Source organism: Medicago truncatula, chromosome 7, assembly GCF_003473485.1.
Source record: "Medicago truncatula cultivar Jemalong A17 chromosome 7, MtrunA17r5.0-ANR, whole genome shotgun sequence".
NCBI classification, from domain to species: Eukaryota; Viridiplantae; Streptophyta; class Magnoliopsida; order Fabales; family Fabaceae; genus Medicago; species Medicago truncatula.
In genome coordinates, this window is record NC_053048.1 from 48,745,676 (window position 1) to 48,762,517 (window position 16,842).

Here is a 16,842-nt window from a genome sequence, read left to right on the forward strand (position 1 = left end):
CCTCCTCCTCGGAACCTGCTGATCGTCAAACACGCTATAATCGATCCGGAGGCCCTCTAAGATGCTCAAGAAGAGTGGATTAGAAACCACATCTGGAATCTGCATCGCATGCTCCCTCCGTGCACTACCGGTAGGGGCACGCCTCCCAGCCCTAAAATTGTCATCCCTCTCCTGCTCAGACATAGCTGCACAAAAAGCAAAAAATCTTTAACACATTTGCACATAATTTCGACAACAACACATGTGTCATCTTTAATAATACAACAACAATGTCATTTGAATCCATAAACTACCACATTGTAGTCAAATTAACTATCATCAACATTAACAAACATAGCTCTATCTAATTACATCATTTATAATCCAAAAAAACAAAATAAACATCATTGAGACATTTCACCGAACACGTAGGTGCATTTTTCAAACAACTATGTAATCTAACATTTTCTAAACCCTAAACTACCACATTGTACCCTAAACAACATCTAAACAACAATTCCTAAGTTATTTGGTCACTAACAATCATCAAAACTAACATGCATGCAAAACTTTAAAAAACTTAAAAATGTTAATTTTCTACAAAAATTCAAAATTTTCAACCAAAATAATGCAAAGAATTAAGAGAATAATCACTTACTTGATATTGTGGACGAATTTGGCTTTGAATGGCGCAAGAATGATGAATTTTGGATTTGGGGGTGAAAATTTCATTTTTGAAAATGTTGGGAAATGAGGGAACTGTACTGCTGTGTTGCTAAAAACTGACTTAAGTAACGTCGCGTGACTTAACTCACGCTGCGTGACTTAAGTCACGTCCGCCTTATAACTAGCGTATGTTAATTCATGCTACGTAAGATAACATACGTAGGGACATTTTCGACTTTTATTTTAAAAATGAACGATATTGTTTAGATAATGAGCAGAATTCTAAAAATACTAGTTTGATTGGCAATGCAAGTGAAAGGGGGCCCAAAAATTGCAAAACTGAGGTAGAATCAGAACATGCTCCCCGATGTAGTGTACCATAAATAAAAGACAAAGGAAGAATGAAGACAAGTTGGTCTGAATGCATTTGTTTTCATTCAATCAACACCATCATCTCCCTTTCAGCTGAATTAATTATGACGGAGACAGTGCTGTGCTTTGCTGCACACAACACAGCTGATTACTTGCACTCCTTCTTTTGTCTTTCCACAAAATTTGGATCTAGCTTCCCTTCATTTAATTACATTTTCAATTTGATTCTAACTCGAGGGATAGGAATAGGAATAGGACTGCGCTTGTTATTACTTCTTGGATGGACTAGGATAGATCCTTTGCAATCCTATTACATTTAGGGTTATACAAACTATTTTGTTCTAAGAAAATTGATTAAAGAACTTTGTTGCATCAACAATTTTAATTGAAGACGTGTTCTCATGTCCAACATAACAATGACATTTGTGATTCTATTGAAATATGTCATTTTTTCAACAGAAAAAACTCTTGTTAATATGTCAGTGTCGTGTCTCATATTCGTATATGTGTTTTTATAGTTAAACAATTTATAAAAAGATATTTTGATTTAAAAGTATAAGTCAAATATTTATCAAAGTAATAATATATCATTCTCAATTAAAAATAAAAAACTCTAAGATAAGGAAATTTGTTAATATTTTTGTTAATTAATTATGTAATTGACGTAAGGTTCAAGGGAAAAATTGATCATATGAAGAGATTGATTTTAGAACTTTTTTTTTTTGAAGAAATCAAAATGGAATTAAATAACACACCAAACAGCAGTCCCCAAGCACAAGGTGTGCTTAGGAAACCACTAAAAGTTACAAGAGTTTAAAAAATACAACAACCAGAGATAACACTAGCTAGCCAAGCCTAAACAAGCAAAAGGGTCTGACCACCATCTCTGCGTACCATAAACAAACACAACATTTTTAGCTTTCAGCCACCCAAATATAACAATTTAACCTTATCTAACAATTGAGGGACAAGATTAACAGACTTATTGAAAAGACGGTTGTTACGTTCACTCCACAAAACCCAAGAACACAAAAGCCAAATAAGCTGTAAGAACGATCTTTTAGTTTTACCAACACCTGCCAAATGAGTAAACTGCACCAGATGATCTGTAATGATAATAGGGTCCACTCCTAAAATACAAATCCAATCACGCACCTGCTGCCACAGAGATGCAAACGTATTACAAGATAAAAATAAATGATCAGCTGTCTCCACATGACCGCAACCAGACACACAAAAGATATCATTTGCGGAAATAACACCATGAGTCGCCAGGTTTGCTTTCGTTGGTAATCGATCTCGAATAAGCCGCCACGCAAAAACTGAAACCTTCAAAGCCTTATGGGTTAATAACAAATTGAACACTGCTATCCATTCAATGTGAAACTCTCAACATTATCACCCGTTTTAAAATCAATGTTCATGAAGATTTTCACTCTATCATTCTCAATGGTAGTCTTTTTTTTTATTCTTTCTTCAGCTTCACTTACATATAGGTTGGCCTTTATGTCACTCAACTCAATGAAAATACCAATTATTAGGACATTGATTAATCAATGAAAAGAGTTCAACGCAAAAGACTAGTTTATTAGACGAGAGAGTACTAATGCATTGAACACTAATCTCTATTTATGTGAAACTCTTAACATTATCACCCGTTATAAAAGCGATGTTCACGAAGATTTTCATTCTATCATTCTCGATGGTAGTTCTTTTTTTCTTCTTTCTTCGGCTTCACTCACATATAGGTCACCTTTATGTGACCCAACTCAATGAATATATCAATTACAAGGACATTCATTAATCAATGAAAAGAGTCCAACATAAAAGACTAATTTATTAAACGAGAGAGTAAAATGATAGGTAAAATACAACATTGATTAACCAAATGACTGAACATAATAATTAATAGGATCAACTAAAGAACAAACTATTGGGGATAACCCGAGTTTGATTTTTAAACTTCATAATTATTATGATCCATTCTCCTTAGAAGCAGGTTTTCACCTAAAAATATACAACATTGATAATTTAAATGCTAAATCTAAGGCTCCCTTATAGATGCATGCAGAGGGGTTGAATCCATATTAAGTGCAAATGAGTCCAATTAAACGTTGCACTGATAGCCATTAATGAATTTGCAGCCGCCGCATAAAACAAAATTTAGTGAGAAAGGTGATTGCAGAATCCAATATCTAATGGTGGATAAATCGAAGCTTGATTTTTTGATTCATGTCCCATAATAACAACGCCACATAGTTTAATTTTACAGGGAGAGCCTCAGTTCTGTTCTAGCATATGGATAGGGCTAAAAAATAATTGATCAGACAGTGCCATTAATTACTGCTTCAAAATCCCCTCCCAAATCCTTATAAGGAAATGTTAACAAGTGCCACAAGGATATTGTTTAATCATCTAAAAGTAGTAATTTTTATATTGAAAATAAGACATAATTTCTTTCAATGAGTTCCTTAAACAATACATTTAGAGCACTCGTTAACAAGACCCATCCTTCTATACCATTTTTTTCTTCCAAGTTTTTAAAGTTAAATTTTCTCTTGTTTTATCTGATAGTATTACTCAAAGTTTTTTTTTCTTTTCCGGGGAATAATGACACACACACATTGAATATCAAATGGAATGATTAGAAATATGTTTTGAATTTTGATGCTTTGTTCTACATCATTGAGTTCACCAAGTAATCTCGGAGTAAAGCAGTGTTTCTTTAAGGGGGTGCGAAGTATATGACAAAATTTACCTTTCATTTTGAAGAGTTTCTATGATACCTTAGCAAATTAAAGGATTTTTGGTTCCAAACAAAAAATTAAAGGATTTTAGCATAGTTGTTTTTTCAACTAATAAATTAATGCTATGGTTTTTTAACAATAAATCAACAAGCTATTTGCAAACTCTTGTTTTAAGAAACTTGATAATTTCTCTTTCCAAAAAAAAAAAACTTGATCATTTCATTAAAACTATGACTATTATACTAATTTTCTATATTTTTCTTATAAATACTACCTCTGTCCTTTATTATAGGACCATTTTGAAAAAATAACGGGAATTAAGATAGTGAATATTTGTATTAAATATGTTTGTAATTACTATTGTTTTTACAATTTTATCCTTTAAGAGAGAGAGTTGGTTTATGTTTTCAACATGTTATTTATTGCTGATTGAAGAAAAAGATGTATATAATAAATAGGGGCATGTATGTAAAGAAATAATTATTATAGTTGAAAATAATAAAGGGGTCTTATAAAAAGGACAAAAAAAATTCTCAAAAGGGTCTTATAATTAGGGACGGTAGTATTTAGTATTAATAACTATTAGTAACAACAAACTATAATTTTTTTTAATGTTAGTTGACTCAGAATTTCATGTAAAATAAACAAAATATAATTTAAATGACGTGTCATGTGACACGGTGATAATAAATTATCAACATCCGTGAAATTATTAGAAATCCCGCTAAATTTTTTGGTTTCAACTTAAAAAATTATTTATTTTGTAATTTAATTAGTATACCCTCCGGTCACTATTATAACAAAAAATCTACATTTTAGATTTATTTATTTAATGATGCACATGGTCTTTATTATAGACCATATACATCATTAAATGAATGAACCTAAAATATAGTTTTTTGCTTATATTAGCGACCGGAGGGTGTATCATGTAAATAATTAATTCACCTAGATGTATGTCACATGATTTAAAGTACGTGACCTTATGTGAGCTATGCTTGCAACAAGCAATGGAGGGGGCGGCTCATATGTTGGTAGATCGATCCACTTCTTCTTCTTCGGTCAATAATGACTGGCAACACTGGGTGGTGATGCGTGAAGACCAGTCTGTGGCGGATGCTGATGTAAGGGGTATAGGAAAAGATATTGGTATAGATTTTCCGGGTGCGAATCAGAATAGGTTTGCGGTGTTACATGGAGAAGGTGGGGATGTGCAGTCAGGTGCGGCTATCAGGGGGTTGAGAGGTGTAGAAAAGCGTAGAGAAGTGCAGCTGTTGGTAGGGGAAAAATTGTCGTTGCTTGTGTGTCTTCAGGAAACCAAATTGCATGTGCTTGATTCTTCTTTAGTGGCGTCTTTATGGGGCAATTCTTCTTTTAATTTCTCCTTTCGTCCTTCTGAGGGAGCGTCGGGGGGTCTTTTGATTATGTGGGATGACAAGGAGGTGGAAGTGTGGTCCTCTGTCAGTAGACAACATTTTTTTACTGATCCATGGTAAATTTTCTACGTCGTATGAGGAATTTTATTTGCTCAATGTGTATCGACTACAACAACTTCGGTGTTAGTTAATAGTAGCCCGACTGATGAGTTCCCCTTGTAGAGGGGGTTGCGCCAAGGAGACCCTCTCTCCCCTTTTCTTTTCTTGTTAGCTGCGGACAATTTGAACATTCTTATGAAGTCGGTGGTTGAAAGGAAATTTTTGAAGGCTACAGAGTGGGGGCGCCCTCCTCAGTGTCAGTTACTCATCTTCAGTTCGCTGACCTCACGTTGATTATTGGAGTGAAGAGTTGGGCCAATGTTCGGGCGATGAGAGCGGTGTTGGTGTTGTTTGAGGCTATGTTTGGCTTGAAAGTAAATTTTCATAAAAGCATGTTGGTGGGTGTCAATGTTTCTGCTTCCTGGCTGAATGAGGCAGCTTCTGTTCTCCGCTGTCGTGTGGGGAAAATGTTGTTTGTGTATTTGGGTCTCTCTATCGGGGGTGATCCACGTCGATTGATCTTTTGAGAACCTCTTCTTAGTAGCATTAAATCAAGATTGTCTGGGTTCAATAGTCGGTTTTTATCGTTTGGTGGCCGGTTAGTTCTTCTAAAGTCTGTCTTGACCTCTCTACCTGTCTATGCTCTCTCCTTCTTCAAGGCTTCGTCAGGTATAATTTCTTCCCTTGACTCTATTTTTACTAAATTTTGTTGGGGGGTTTGTGAGGATCATAGGAAACTCTCTTAGGTCAGTTGGACCACTATTTGTTCTCAGAGGGAGTTCGGAGGTCTGGGTGTGAGGAGGTTGAGGGAGTTTAATGTTCGTTGTTAGGAAAATGGTGTTGGCGTTTATTGGTGGAGAGGAGTAGTTTTTGGTATAGGGTGTTGGTGGCGAGATATGGTGAGGAGGTTGGGGGCCGGAGTGGTTCTTCTTGGTGGCGAGAGATCGCTAATATTAGGGATGGGTTAGGTGGTGTTGGTGGCGGGTGGTTCCGAGAGTGTGTGTCTCGTTCGGTGGGGGATGGTGGAGATACTCTTTTTTGGCATGATCCGTGGTTAGGTGGTGTGCCGTTTTGTGTGCGCTTTAGGCGCCTTTTTGACCTTGCGGTTGATAAATCGTGTACGGTTGCTGACATGTTTTATGCTGGGTGGGGGGGGGGGGGGGGGGGGGGGGGGTGGTTGGAGTTGGAGGAGGGGGTTGTGGGTGTGGGAGGAGGAGATGCTAGGGGAGTGTGTTATTTTACTTGGTAATGTTTCTTTGCAGTGCAATGTGAAAGACACTTGGAGATGGCATCTGGATCCTATTGCAGGTTATACATTCAGCAACGCTTATTTTTTACTGACTACTCCCGACATTCCTCAGGTGGAAGGTGCATATGCTCTTGTTTGGCATAAATATGTTCCACTCAAGGTCTCAATATTTGCTTGGCGGTTGGTAAAAAATAAGTTGCCTACACGATCAAATCTGATGCAGCGTGGTATTCTCTCAGCTTCGGATGCGGGTTGTTTGTTACGCGGACAAATCGAGACTTCTCAACATTTATTTATCTCTTGTAGTTTTTATGGCACTTTGTGGAGTTAGGTGCGGTCTGGGCTTGGTGTCTCAGTCCCCGACCCCATTATTGTCTCAGATCACTTCCTTCAGTTCTCTCATTCAGCAGGTGGCGTTCGTGCAAGGAGCTCTTTCTTGCAGCTTGTTTGGTTGCTTACTGTGTGGATCATTTGGAATGACCGTAATCAATGGTTGTTTAACAATACAAGTAGCTCTATTGATCAGATGATGGATAAAGTAAAGTAGACCTCTCTTTGGTGGCTAAAAGCTCATAATGTTGTTTTTGTTTTTGGGTTTCAACTGTGGTGGTCAAGTCCCTTGGCTTGTTTGGGACTAGGCTAATTTTTGTTTGACTATGTATATTTGTAAATACTTTTGAGCCTCCCTGATACATCTTGTACTTGGAGGTGTCCGTGGTTTGTTAATATAAGTTCCATTTTTTATTGTTAAAAAAAAAACATATTTATTGAAACAAAAACAAACAAATGCATTTCCAAAGTTTTTGAAAATCATATACAGTGACAGGAAATATGGGATTAACTGCACCAATCACGCCATTTAATATGTTCCCAATTCACACATTATATTTACCCTTTCAACTGGAGAGAAATGTAAGTAACATATTTAGTTGGGGTGCCGTTTAGGGTGGGAGACCTTCTTAGGTCTCCTACCGTAGGAGACCTCTTTTTTTTTTTTTTTTTTTTTTACAACTAATATGATTTTTTTATTTTAGAATAACATGGGTGGTTATTGACCCTTAGATAAGAATTAAATGATTGAGATTAAAAATCCTTTTTTAAACAACACATGTTCCTTACTACATGATATCTTGTTTGTATGGATTATTCATCTTCTCCATATCAAAAGTGCAGATTCTAAATCAAAAATATCATGTTGAAAGTGTATGCATCTTGCAGGGAACACACGAAAATATACATGTTGAAAGTGTATGCTTGCGGGGAATGTATGCAGCTTGCAGGGAACACACACACGAGGATGGTGGTGGTAACATTGTAGGATTTATAAGCTTCTTAATCCTTCATGACAAAAAAATTCATTACAAATTCAATTGCTTTTTTAAAGTTCAAGATTAATGTTTTAAATATACCATCCTAGTGGATGGGTCAAGCTGCAAACAAATCTATGTCATTCAAAACCTTCTTTCTAATTCTAATGGCTCACATCGATTTTAAAATTAAAAAAAAAAAAGTAAAAATTGTAGTCTTCTACGATAGGAGACCCATTAAGGTTGCCTACCGTAGCCAACACCTCTAGTTAGAGCTTGACTGGATTCCCAACATGTTTTGCTCAAAATCAAGCAAAATTTTATTTTCTTCGTGTTGTAATTTTCGTGTCATGGAAGAAATAGAAAGATCGAGAGCTCAGCCAGAGATATATATAAGTACGTCTACCTTAGATAGGTAGTAGAGAGAGCTTGGTCCCTCCTGAATTTAGGCCATGGAATGGAGCCACACATTTTAACCTATACTATAGACTATATATGCCAATGCCACAAGAGAGCAAATTCTGATGGAATAAATTTATACACACGTCAAAATTCAGCTTTGACCTTTTTATTAAGATCTAGATATATATGTGGTCCTAGACTTTGGTGGCTTGATAATTTTAATTAGCATTGAAAATATGTAAACTTTATGTGTATATATGTGTAGGGTAAAACAGAAGGGTAAGTGTAGGGTAACAACTATATGTGAGTCCACGCAAACGGCGCCGAACACGGTCGTGGACCCCTGCCTCATCCTCGGTACCTGCTTTTTAGTACTTAATAACCCTCATCCAAATACCACATGTATAGAAGTGGTTCATTATACACAAGAATTTAATCCTCCTAAGTACGGTACTTAGATTTGCAATATATTTGAATGTATAGATCAGGATCCTATACTAAATAGTCCCTTATCAATAGAGCCTATTCCATAAATTATATATAACTCCAAAATATTGTGTCGATGTATTAAACATGTTTTGGACGCTGATACTTTTTAGACTTGTCTTAAACATATGGTGAGATGTTCAATTAAAAAAGAATAGTTTAAACACTTGCTAGATACGTCTTGAATCTTGAACACGCATCAAAAGATTGATCAAACCTATGCTCTTGTCTAAGTATCTTTTGGATATTCATAACCCTAGATTATGTTTTTTCCTTTTTCTTTTTTAGACAAATAGCAAAATGATGTCTCTTATTAATTTTATAAGATCCATTATCAAAGAATTAAGTGGTTGTATAAGAAAATACATATCCTTTGTAAGGGGTCACATTCATTAACTTTGTTTTTAGAAGATTAATATGTTAATCTTAGCCCTAAATTTATATTTTATCATTTTATATATAAACAATTCATGATTTTAGTTATAAACAATTCATTTTACCTATTTAATTACCATCAAAACAAAAGTTTTTTTATTGAGTAGATCAACTCCACAAGTTTTAAATCAACATATAATGATTATGTTCGTTCGTGTATGTGAATACCATCATTATATCATATATACTAGACATTAGACATGTCGTGTCCTAGTGTTTGCGTTCGAGTCGATGCCTCATCGTGCCTAGTTTTTTTATTCTTCACTCCTCTCTTATATTGCGAGCATCAAACCAAAGATCTTAAGGTTGAGGTAAGAGCCTTTACCATGTGATCACTTGGATGCAGGTTTGTCGTCCTAGTTAATGCATGTTGTAGTATTATTATACACAGAGGCGGAGCCCGTGGGCATCGGAGGGTATGGCCTCCTCAAAGTCTCAAAGTTTTCATTTTTAATAGGTATGTATATACATTTTTACCTAAAAGTTATATTATATAGTAACATTTGCATTAAGATTTTAAGCATATACATCCAATGTAGTGGTAAAGCAGCGCGCCTATATATTGTAAAAATATGTCCCCTTCATAAAAATATTGTTGGCTCCACCACCGAATGTAGATTAAATAAAAATGCAGTTGATAGACCCTAAAGTTTGGTAAATACATGGGTGTCACCTAAAGTTTAGGTTCAAAATATCACACCACCGTTGAAATTAAATTTGAAAATATTTTGATTTGTATTTGAGAATAAAGTTGAGTTTACAAACATGTTTTTTTGTCTCTCTTTTGTTTTTTTTGACAAGAAAGTAAACTTCATTCAAAAGTGAAAATAAAGATAGTAAAATTTAAAATATCATGGACAAATTCTACGGTACACTAAAAATTTTGAGTGTATTGGTACACCAAATCATTAAATTAGTAGTTAAATGTATTATTTTTTGAAGAGAAAAATTGTTTCTATCATCTATAATTATAATAACTAAATCTTATTTATCAAAAACATCGACGAAATAAAATTTAATTTTTATGAATTTTTAGTACTCATAATCGAGAATTTTGATTATTTTTTACAATAAAATGTAAACAAAATAGTATGAATTTTATAACAATGAAATGATGTTATTTTTTTATGAAATGATATTTTCTAAAATATAAATATCAACAAATAATTCTTTATTTCATAAAATTGATAGTTAATTTATAGATTTTTGAAGTATCAGTACTGATACACCTTTACGGATGCGCGGTAGAAGTTCACAATATCACGAGGCGTGACATCCTCCTTCCATATTTTAAGGTCAATCCTAGTAAATATGAAAGGGAATAACACATTACATATACACATGAATAGTGCAAAAGACAATGGAAATTAACAAACCAAAACCTTAATCGATCCTAAGATCCCAACAACTTGCTTCCATATAACATCACTGGTAAAAAATATTGCAAGATCCATGGTCTATATTTGTTTGTTTCGAGTCTGGGTATTCAAATATGTATTAGCTTAGATAGAAATGGATAGACATGGGTAGGTATAGTTCATAGATGTATTGGTAATTTGAACCCATCGATCAAATAAGATGTAGAGATCCTATGATAGTCCAACCGTACATGATTAATCAATCTCAGTCTCTTTTCAACATCACTTTCCAGTTCCTTCTCGCACTGATGAAATTTGCAACATTTTAATGAGTATCCTATCCTAATTAGAATTTCATGGGTGCGAGAAGGCAGTGCAATTTCTAAAATTAGAGATGAATGTAGGAATGCAATTTACCGAACAACTATTGCTGGAAATTCTGCCACAACAAGATTAAGGCAGTACAAATATGCAGAGAAGTTTAATATACAAATACCGAAATGATTTTTCTTACAGAAAAATAACAAAAGGTGGACAATAATAATTTCCTTTGGGGGATAGTAGAATTTAACTGAGAATGTCTTTACTTGCAAAAGAAAATACAGAAATAGGGCTGCCAAGAAATCATACCAAAACAGCCTTTATTTACATCTTTTAATTTTGCTTGCTTATCAATGTCACAACACAAGTAAACCAATTCTACATAAATCAACTTCAGTTTTGATTTTAGTCTTTCTTCAATCTATCTCTACTATGATCTTCCGAGTTTTCATGCTGGAACTTGGAAGCACATGATTGTTCAAAATTGTTACATGAAGTCTTAAACCGACAAGACAAGTCTCATCTAAACTTCTAATCCAAAATTCAAAAGAATAAAGATATGAAAATGCAAACAGAGAAACACACAATGTTTGGTAGCGAAGTTTGGTCAACTATACCTACATATGTGACTTAAGAGTTGTTGCAGTTCCTTTCTATGATCAGGTAAAGATTAGGGTTTACAGTATACAACTTATATTTAAATACTATCATCCAGATTACAACATTACCTCTGAGCCGCACTATGGGGATCAGGCGCAACCCAACTTATTAGTAATATATGAGCCAAACTCAACATATTACCTAATTTATTCCTAGCATCAGAAATATAGAAATCAGAACACTCGTCTTTAAAACTCTATTCTAGTAACTCCAAGAAAAAATTTCCTGTTAGTTTTGCATGCTGACCAAGTGCATAGAGGTAAGCATCAAATGCTGCTGCATATGTAGCCCTTACTATGCAAAAGCCATGCCAACATAACTCTTCACAACTTAAACCATTCAACAATGAACAAGCCAATCACAAATTAGTGAGACTATTAACTGGTAACTGATGTACACAAATTATATATCTTTATGATAGATTGAAAGAATTTGGATCTTTGGAAGCGCTTGGAAAAGTTTATTTACAGTTTAGCTAGACTAATCTTATGTCATAAGCACTTACATAAGTGTAAAAGAGCTCATGACATGTTCATTAGCTGCCGATTTCAAAAAGTTTTCCATCATAACTTATGAAAAACAACAGCTTATCCAATAACTTATACATAAACATGTATGTTAAACACTTACTTAGTAAGTGTCTAATTCAGAAGTTTATACAAACACACTCTTAGATTAGAATTTAAAAGGCATATTAACTAAACAGTTATGTAATAAATCACATCGAGTACGTACTCTAGACATAAGTTCTGATGATTTCACCAGGGAAAACTTGAGAGAACATATAACTTTAGATGTACATTGACATCCCTTCAAGACAGACTCAGACTAAAAAAAATTCATGTCAGACAAGATTTTGTCAAAACAATATAGAACCTTAGTAGCTCTTGTGAGTCACATACTCATGGACACCGGATACTGCACAGACACAGACACGGACACGGACACGTCAACGCCAATAATTTGACAGATTTTATCACAGAATTCAATGTAATCATATGTGTCAGTGTCGTGTTGGTGTCAGACATGATATGTATCCGACATCGGAACACACCTAACATGAGGGGTATATGTGCTTCATAGGATTAGACGAAACATCAGCCGTAACTTTCATATGTGAAGTGAATTGAAAATTCAGTAAGCCAACAGAAACAACAAATGACATTTTCAGAATATCTAACTTCAATTGTGAGGAAAATCATGATTTCTCTACATTTTCAATTTTTCAAGCACTAAGTTCCATCAGTAAATCTCACAAGGATAGAAACAAAGCAGAGCTAGTATTTGGAGGAAGTGATGAGAAATCATACCAATGATGAGGTAAAATTACAGTGCTAAACTTTGATTCACATTGTGAGAAGCATACCCATTGATTGCTTCAGTTGTTGAGTGCGTGTACTTGTTACTTATGTCCCACATGGCTTAGATATTATGCATATTCAATGTTTATATATCCTCATAGAGCACTGTGGCTTGTCCCTTCGGGGACATCCGATAAAATTGGAACGATACAGAGAAGATTAGCATGGCCCCTGCGCAAGGATGACACGCACAAATCGAGAAATGGTCCAAATTTTTTTTTGATCTTTTTTTTTATTTCTTCATCTTCTTCCTCTTATTCTTTACAGACGAACTTAGCTAGGTAACCTTGAATTGTTTGTTTAATTTTATTTTACTTTTGCAGATTCCTGTTTTGTTTTACTATTAAAATGCGATGTTGTTTTTTTATTTATTTCTAGAAATCCCCAAACGGCCAAAACCCTAGATTACTGTTCTTGTTTTTTCATTTTCAATTGAATAAGTGATTAAATGTTAAGAATTCAGAATTAATCAGATTATTTCACTGTGTGTTGCTATATTAACTAGATTTTCTTTTTTTAAAAATTGCAGCACCATGGATTTGATAAAGGCCAATCTATCTAAGCTGGAAGGATAATTACAGATGCAGTTTCCACTTTCCAGTTAGCACCTGATCTTGAACCTGAGCATACTGTTTCGTTTTTCCAGAATTTTATTACGTGAAAGGTAAATTCATCTTTTTTATTTATAATTGAGACCGGATGGAGTACATTTTTTTTCTTCCAATTACCAATAACTAAAGGATTAATAATAAATCTGCATAGGGATAGAATTGCTACCATAGATTATTTGACCATATGATCATTCAACAAAGAGACATAGAGTAATAGGGATTTCCAACATGGATATTGAGGGTGTAACTGTAAAGTGCTTGGCACATGATCCGTGTATGAGAAGTTATACCATTGCATAGGGGAACTTTGGGATTGGCTCTTCGAATTGTTTTGGTCTAGCCTTCTGCATTTGTATATTTTAATTAGTAATATAGTGTGTGCGCGCTGCTTGACTAGAATGAAAGGAAGAGAAACTCTCAAACTTGAGCAAGTTCCATCGGGGCATATTTATGTTGATTTAGATTGTACAGTCAAGATCGGTGGGTGTGGTAACTAGTGTGTCACGCAGCTACTGCAGTGAAACTGCTTCCGTTTACGAGAATCTAGATTCAATGCTTGAACTGCATCGTGCATTTAGACTGGTGTTGTCAAATAGCAGGCATATCAGCCCCATAGCACTTTTGCATAGCAAGATTTGAATTAACTGACATTTGTCACGATCCGCAGTTGATAACACTCATTTAGACACCGTAAATAATCTTGGCCATTAATTAGAGATTTGACTGTTCAAATTACATTTTTACAAAATTAACTTTAATTTTTAAATAATCTTTGTCGTTGATTTAGATCGGGTAGTCGAGATTGGATAATGGTATCATGCAATAATGTAGGTAATCCGATTCAATATGTGTCATATGCTATTTTCGATGTTTCCTTGTTGCCAAATATTGTAGTTCAATTTATTCAACTGTTCTTTTCCTTGCTATTTTGAACATCATCCAGCTTTTTTTTTTCTGTATTTCTGAATTGACTTTTCAATTGATCAATGTTGATTTTTGATTGTAGGTTTGGGAACCAATATCGATCTTGGGCATTGGAATGCTAGTCAAAGGAAGCTTATTAGAATGTGCAAGTGGTCTTCACCCTCGTTGAACATTTGTTTCCGGTGGCATGCCTTCAGCTTACAAGATTCACCTTTACAATCCCAGTTGCAAAGCATTCAGAAGCACCCTGTAATGACTCAGAGACAGGTTGAAATGGATCCCTGTGTTCTTCAACTACTGATAGCAAATAACCCATTCCTACTGTCCTGGTGTATGAACTAAGGAGGATTAGTGATCACTGTGTTATCGTGGCAATGGAGTTTACAAAGATTGAAGATTCCCTCGTGCCTTTTCTATGAGTGGAGTTGGGATCCTAGGGATTGCCTCCTTAGATATTCTTTTTATGCGTGTTTTTTGGTGGTTTTCGGATGTTTGGTGCTGGTCTCTGTCGCGGCTCTGTTCCTGCATACTGTGTTCAATAGCGACAGTTTCTTCTGCACAGCTTTTTGTATTTTTCTGTTGAGGGTTTCCGCTATTTCGGGCCTGTTGTAGTGCCGTCTTTTTAGCGCCCTTATCGTACACCTTGTATGATATAAGGAAGTATGAATATATAAGCTGTTTCAAACCAAAAAAAAACTGCAACCAACATAGAGAAAAAGAACTTCTCACACAGGATAAGGTACAAACGGAAAATAGAACCTAAGTGGGAAAAAGTACATCACACTATAACCCTTAAGCGTTGAGTTAGTTATTTTGATCCTTTGGCTCTTTCATGTTTCGATGGATTCCCTGAACCTTCCTATCTGAAATGATTCCTTCATCATTGATTGTACCCTCTTATGGGGTCCTATCAATCACTGGGGTCCTTTACATCCTTCATTTGGCCCAAGACAAACCTCTCGCTGTGGTACTTGGATCCCAAAAACTACCGCAACTGCCAGTTAACCGATAAAAGTGATGTTTATAGCTATGGAGTTGTGCTGCTAGAGTTTTTGACTTGACAGAAAGCAGTAGATTCTTCTCATGATCATGATGATGTCACAATGATAACTACTTAAGGCAAAGATAACTAGTTTTAAAAGAGCGGGATAACTACTTAAGGCAAACATAACTGCTAGAGTTGTGCTGCTATAATCTTTTATTACTGGTGGAAAACATTTTAAGGGAAAGATAACTACTCTTAGAAGAGCGGGATAAGTCAAAAGCCATGTCATTAGCTCCTATAATGTGTTTCATAATTGTCTGAAACTTATTTTCAATTGAATATGTCTTCACAAAAAGCTTATCATTTTGCTGGTAATAGCGGCACAATGGATTCGCAAGTGATAATGCAACCTAACTAGGGGCGATCCATAGTAGTTGAGATATGGATGTCTTCACCTTTCTCTCCATTGAAAGAAGTAAAAATAAATAATTTTGGTGAGCATAGTTAAGTTGGCAGGAACATTACATTATATATGTAAAAACGCATGTTCGAATTCCAGATTTCCCACTTATAAATTTGAGTGATGATATATGTACAACCAATTTCTAACAATTTTTTGACAACTTTCTCTCTCATACTCATATTATATTTTTATTCTCTCTCTACCTTTTTCTATTTCTATTGATTTTGATCAATCAAAATAGAGAAAAACAAAGTTGTTTAGAAAGAGGTGTACAAATATCATTACTCTATAAATTTATAGCGACTGAGTGTAGGCTAATGTACCAAAAGAAAACAAAAAACAAAAATAGTTCATAATGTACATTAAATTGGTTAATAATGTGTATATTCTTTGGCAAAGTTATTTTTAAATGCATGAAAAGAAATTAAAGTTAAATATGTTTTTGATCACAATCAATATTTCAATTTTTTCGTTTAGCCCTCTAAAATATTACTTCAACTTTTAGTCACTCAAAAGTTTTTCATCACTACTTTTTCACTGCAGTTAAGTCAACTCATGTAATGCATTCTTTTTTATACTCCATTTGTTCTAATTTATAAGCAAAAAATAATAATTGACACTTATTAAGAAAACTAACACTTAGTGATTTGAGGTATAATTTTTTGTGTTCTCCTTGGAATAAGTTTTATGGAAAGATGTAAAAATAATTCTCATTGGTTAAAAATTATGGAGAAAATAAAAAGGAGAACAAATTGAATGCAACTTACATTTAATTTTACATTGGAAAATATGATTTATTTGAAAAAACATAATAATAGCATAAAAGTTGATCTTTTTTGCTTATATTTTGAGACAAAGAAAATGAGATTTTTTTGCTTATATTTTAGGACGGAGGGAGTATTAAATAGGTTATTTTTGTCTTTTTAAGCAAAACAATATCTCACCCTCTTGTTTCCGTCAAATCCAGCAAAGAAAGGATTTTTACGTGGGTCCCGCCTGAAACTTTCTTTCCTTTCTCATTTGTAGGGGTTCCAAACAATG

At 34.5% G+C, this 16,842-nt stretch overlaps 1 long non-coding RNA gene and 1 other non-coding gene across 3 annotated transcripts; both read left to right on the forward strand.

The window, feature by feature from the left end:
• Nucleotides 1-12,480: 12,480 nt before the first annotated feature.
• On the forward strand, nucleotides 12,481-15,672 carry LOC25499368 (uncharacterized). Of its 2 annotated transcripts, none has more exons than XR_005642874.1 (3): nucleotides 12,481-12,777; nucleotides 13,348-13,482; nucleotides 14,436-15,672. It is a non-coding gene; the product is annotated as an uncharacterized lncRNA (long non-coding RNA). The 2 variants fall into 2 exon arrangements; XR_003006782.2 differs by lacking the exon at nucleotides 12,481-12,777 and adding an exon at nucleotides 12,930-13,099.
• Nucleotides 12,933-13,035, forward strand: LOC112416904 (U6 spliceosomal RNA). The gene has a single exon (XR_003007415.1). It is a non-coding gene; the product is annotated as a U6 spliceosomal RNA (small nuclear RNA).
• Nucleotides 15,673-16,842: the final 1,170 nt, after the last annotated feature.